This window comes from Microcebus murinus, chromosome 1, assembly GCF_040939455.1.
Source record: "Microcebus murinus isolate Inina chromosome 1, M.murinus_Inina_mat1.0, whole genome shotgun sequence".
NCBI lineage: Eukaryota > Metazoa > Chordata > Mammalia > Primates > Cheirogaleidae > Microcebus > Microcebus murinus.
The window spans coordinates 3,301,243-3,307,242 of record NC_134104.1 but is presented as its reverse complement, the minus strand read 5'-3'; positions in this window follow the sequence as shown (position 1 = coordinate 3,307,242).

Here is a 6,000-nt window from a genome sequence, read left to right as displayed (position 1 = left end):
CTGTGTCCCTTCCTCGGAGCTCTTCTCAGCTGCCAGGGTGTGAAACAGCTCACTAACACGTTGTGTCTATTATTTTTGCACCCTGCCCCGAGCCTGGGGTGCCCCCGGGACAGGAGTGTTTGTCTGCTTTGTGCGCGAGGCGGCCCCAGGCCCTACAACAGCGTCTGGGTGAGCCTTCCGTAAACAGCTGCCGAACGGCTGACGGGATCAACGAACAGCAGGAGAAATGTCTCTTCTTCAGTGAGGGATGAGAGGCATGCCGGACTCAGAAAGGGCCTTCCTTTCCTTAGGTGGCAGTCAGTCAGTCCTGGCAGCCCGGGCCAGAATTGGGCGGCCACATCCCTCCTCACCCCTGGGCCAGCGGGGTCTCCAGGGAGGCCCAGGGTCCTCTGTGGGGTGGGTCGAGTCTGCCCCCCAGGCTGGGGCTGCCGGCCCAGGATGGGTGATGCCAAAGATTGTGGTGGCTTGTCACCAAACTGTCTCAGGTCAAAGGAGAGACTTTGGAAAAGAGAACACAGATGTGCAACAATTTGGGGAGCAGGTGGTCATCGTTTGGCACAGTTGAAGCTGCCCAGATTTTACCACCCAGCAGGCCTGGTCCCTACTCCAGACAAACGTTCCCGCTGGGGCAGAAGGAAACACGGACAAAGACATGCTGCTTAGCACTGTTTGGAGCAGGTGAAAAGATAAAGCAAGGAAAGAAGAGAGGGAAGGAGGGAGAAAAAGAAAGAAAGAGCAACATAGATGCTCATACATGTTCATTAACAAGGGAAGGGGAGAGAACCTAACGTGTGTCACAGTTGTCCTCGGTATCGGGGACATGGGTTCAGGACACCCCTCAGACGCCAAGCTCCAGGATCCTGCAAGTCCCTCGTATAAAGCAATGTTTGCCCAGGACCTGCGCAGTCCTCCGGATCGCTCTCCATCCTCCGCGCAGCTCACTATGCCCGACACGATGCCCACACGTCGGTTTCTTTCTTTATTATCATTTTACGTGTGTGGATTCAACGTGGTACCGGATGAGCAGCAAACTCGAGCTTTGCTTTTTACACTTTGTGGAATTTCTTTTTAATATTTTTGATCTGTGGTTGGTTGAGTGCCCGGATGCAGAGCCTACAGGTACAGAGAGCCAACCGCATACATGTACCACACTCTTACATCTAATACTATGTCACACATTTCCGTACTCTGTGTGTGTGTGTGTGTGTGTGTGTGTGTGTGTGTGTACCAAGCACCTTGCAGAAGATGAAAATTAGCAATGAGAAATATTGGAAACTAAGTTAAAGAAAAAGCAAGTTAGGAAAGGTTTCTAATGCATGACATCGTTGATGGTGTGGGTTTCCAGAACACGTCAAATGGAGTGCTGTACCGCTGGAACTGCCCAGGCGAAATAAGGTTATAAAAGCTGAGACGGGAAGGAGACCCAGGGTGACTGGTCCGTCCGGGAAGGAGGAAAGAAGGAAAGGGCGTCAGGAGGGCACGGGGCCCCCCGGCGTGTCCGTGACATTGTATTTTGTTGGAGAAAATCCAAAGGAAATAGGTTAGAGGGGTAGCCTCTATACATTGAGGGCCATAGATTCATGATTCGTGGATGCTGTTAGGTCATTCTCAAAAGCCCAGTGCTTCCGTCCTTGGGGAAAGCCGTGAGAGCATTGCTGGGCGTCCGGACCTGCCCTCAGCAGGGGGTCAGACACAGCCCACACGTAGGCAGGTGGCCAGCTCTGGAATGACAGCCTGTGCCCCCAGAAGAGTGGCTGGACCCGTATCGGCAGGAGCCTGGGAGGATGCTTGAGAGGGGAGTCAAGCAGAACCACCTTGGTCCATGGAGAATAAATCTTGCTCTCCAAGGGCCGACACCACTGAACTCACTCAGGATTCAGGACTGGATGTGTTAGCACAAGCACATGACAGGTGTGGCCATCCTCTGGGTGTCTAGCTGAAGCCTGGGCCCCATGGTGGCCAACAGTTCATGCAGTTGAAATGTTGGGGCTCCCCTGACACGTGCAGACCTCACTACTCAAAGGTAGTCTGAAGATCAGCAACCTCCCTTCCCTGGGATCTTGGTAGACGTGCTCCTTCCCGGGCCTCATAAAGTCAAATCTGCATTCTAGAAAGCTCCAAGGTGGTCCAGACTAGGTGTGGGGAGCCCTGTGCTGCAGTAGCGAGGGAGCGTTGAGGACTCGGGGAGATGTCGGTGTTGGAATGGACCTATTCTGTGCACCCTCCTCCACCACCGCAGGAATGCCCAGTAGATACTCCTGTCACTGCGGCAAAGAGACATGCTTTGGTGGACAATATCTCCAGTAAACGGTGCTGGGGAAACTGGACCTCCACATGCAGAAGAATGAAACTAGACCCCTATCTCACACCGTCGACAAAAACCAACTGAAAATGGATTAAAGACTTACATGGAAAATCTGAAACTATAAAACTACTAGAAGAAAACACAGGGGAAAAGCTCCCCGTGACATTGGTCTAGGGAAATATTTTTTTTTGTATATGACCCCAAAAGCACAGGCATCAAAAGCAAAAATAGATGAAGGCATCACATTAGACCAAAAAGTTTCTGCACAGCAAAGGAAACAACCCACATAGCAAAGAAATGACCTCGGGAATGGAAGAATATATTTGCAAACCACACATCTGATAAGGGGTTAGTATCCAAGGCATATAAGGAACTCAAACAACTCAACGGCAAGAAAACAAATAACTCCATTAAAAAGTGGGCACAGGTTGAGAATAGACATTTCTCAGAAGAAGACATACACATGGCCAACAGGTATATGAAGATATTTTCAATATCACTAATCATCGGGGAAATGCAAATTGAAACCCCAATGGGATATCACCTCACACCTGTTAGAAAGGCTACGATCAAAAAGACAAAAGACAACAAGCGTTGGTGAGGAGTGGAGCAAAGGAAACCTTTGCACACTGTCGGTGAGAATTAGTGCAGTCGTTATCGAAAAGAATATGGAGATTGTTTAAAAACTTAAAAATAATTACTTTGTAAGCTATTGGTGGGAATGTAAATTCATGCAACCGCTATGGAAAACAGTACAGAATTTCCTCCAAAAACTACAAATAGAGCTACGGTATGACCCAGCAGTGCCAGTACTGGGCATGCATCCCGAGGAAATGACATCGGCATGTTGAAGCGACACCTGCAGACCCACGTTCATTGCAGCGGTGGTCACAACCGCCACGATACGGAACCAACCTAAGCCTCCGTTGATGGGTAAACGGATAAAGAAGCCGTGGTATGGACGCAAGTCAGCCTTAAAATAAGAAGGAAATCCTGTCATTTGTGACAACATGGACATTATGAGATGTCAAATGACATCCTGTCATTTGTGACAACAAGGACAGTAATAGAAGGAAAATAAGCCAGACACAGAAGGGAAAATACCAGATGATTTCACTTACACATGGAGTTACAGAAATGTCGAACTCACAGAAGCAGGGAGCGGGAGGGTGGCAGGATGGGGGTTACCTGTCGAAGGAGACGGAATCTCGGTGAGATGAGACGGGGTAGTAAGCTCGGGAGGTCTGTCATACGTCATGGTGACTACAGTTACTAATAATATTGCTAAGAGAGGAGATTTTATGTGTTCTCACCACAAAAAGCTGATAATTATGTGAGGCAGGGCTTATGTTAAATAACTTTATTTAGCCATTGCACAATGTATGCATGTGTTGAGCCACCACGTTGCAGACCACAGATATGTACAATTTTTACTTGTCAACTTAAATAAGCAAAGTTGGGAGGGGTGACGCTTCGGTAAGGGGTCCGCCAGCAGCCTTCAGGGTCCTGTGGCTCCCGACACAACTCCTTGTCACGCAGAGTTCATGTGGGGCCCAGAGTCCCTCAGCAAGAATGGCGGGCAGGCCCCTTGGAGGAGGGACCTCGAGGCAGGGCCAGGAAGCCACCTGATGAACTCCTCTCAAGCCGACCCCAGAATGACTCAGCAGTGCTGCGGCGAAACGTGGTGAGGTCCCAACCCTCAGTGCCTGCGGCTGTGACCTTATTTGGAAATAGGGTCTTTGCAGATGATCCAGTTAAGAGGAGGCCAGCGGGGTGGACCCGAATCCAACATGACTGTTTACACTAAAAGCAAGAAATTTGGACGCAGAGACACGCAGAGTGGAAAGAGAGGCGAAGACGCGGAGAGGTGCCGGCCATGGGCCACGGGACGCCCGAGGCTGCCGGGCTGGGAGAGAGGCCTGAACAGCTTAGCTTATCCCTCCCAGGGAAGCCGCCCTGCCCACACAGCGACGTCAGCCTCCGGAGACCGCCAGAACTCCGACAGGGACAGTGAAGCAGATAAAGATGGCGCCTGTAAATCTAAAATGGAGTCAGTCTTGCTCTATTAGTAAAAGTTCCCAGAGGAGGTTCCCAGGAGAGGGAGGAGGGAGTCGAGGAGGCCTGTTCCCAAAAAGAATAGAGAGGTCCTGTTCCAGGAAAAGTCCCCTGTCCCTCAATGTACCTTTCCATTGTTCGCTTGATTAACGACTAACCGCAGAGTTCTGCTTCTGTGATTGCACGCTTGCATGGCTGCCAGCCCCTGAGGTATAAGAAAACCGCAAAGGCTTTGTTCGGGCTGCGTCTCCTTGCATGGAGTGGTGCCAGCCCCTGCGCAGGTACCAATAAACCAATTTGGCTAATTAGATTCTGGTGTCCGAGTCCCCTTGATCCTCTGGTTTACAACAGCAGAACCGATCCCTGTTGTTTAGGCCACTCTGTGTGTGGGACTTGGTTACGTACGACAGGAAACCGACACAGCCGGAGAGGCTGTGCCCTGGGAGGGAAAATACCTAGACTTGCCTCGGGCCGTAAACGTTAGCTCTGAACTGTCACTAACAGGAAAGCCAGAGCTTGTGGCTTTCGGGTGCTAGGTGGGGTCTTGGGCCAGGCTGGCCTCACGGTGGGTCGAGTGAGGTCACACGCCCATCCTTTGGGTGACGGGGTGGTAAGTGGGAGTCAGCATCGATGCTTTTGGAAATTGACCCGGGGCCTGGTGTCAGGAGTGTTAGGAGGAGCACACTCTCTGACTCGGCAAGTCTACTCTGGGGACGCCCGAAAGAAAAGAAGCCTAACCACAGAAAAATCACTTTGCATGCAGAGGTGCATCAAAAGAAATCTCCCTTCACAGTGAAAACACTGTAAACAGCCTAAATTACCAATAACATTGAATTGCGAACAAGTGTTCGTTTAGCTAAATGATGCAGCATTGTGGAACCCTCACTGGTGTATTTCGGCAGCATCTGCAGTACCATGGGAAATGTTCGCCCTACAGTGCTAAACGGAACAGAACAGGATGCAAAAGTTTATACGAAGCACTCAGCAGGAAAAAGGAGAAGAAAGAAAATGCACAGCGGGGGGTCAGCGGGCGCTGAGATGGGGGCTATATCTGTCCCCACATTCTGCTTCCCTATTTATGGGAATATTTCTATAATGAGTATAATTATCTTTTATAATTGAAAAATACTGTATCGTTTTTAAAAGTAAATGATTTTGCTCTTCTGAAAGCGAGGAGTTGCCCATCTTCCTGCCCCGGCCAGTGAGTCAGTGAGTGAGACACAGAGCAGGGTATTTAACTTTCGGGGCTCCCCACGGGCCACGCCCCGTTTCCTCCCACCTTCCCTGAAGGCAAACACGGGTCTGAGGTTAGGCTGGGAGCTGCCTGTAATCTCTTAGATTTCGGCGACCGGGTCAGGGAGCCGCCCTTTCCCGCAGGTGGGGTTCTCCTCCCACCGGTGCTGCCCGGAGACGCTGGCTGGCCGTGCAGGGGCCATGGATGGCAAAACGCCCCCACCCGCCAGCCGCTCCGCACCCCCACCCCCCGCCCTGACGCGCACCTGCACAGCCTCGCCACCCTCCTGTCAGGGCCCGGGCTCGGCGCGGCTCCAAACGCCAACAAAGCCCAGACCACGGCCTCTGAGGAATTTAAAACTGGGCGTGAGAGATGGGGACGTGGTACCCAAGTCCTCAAGTCCAAG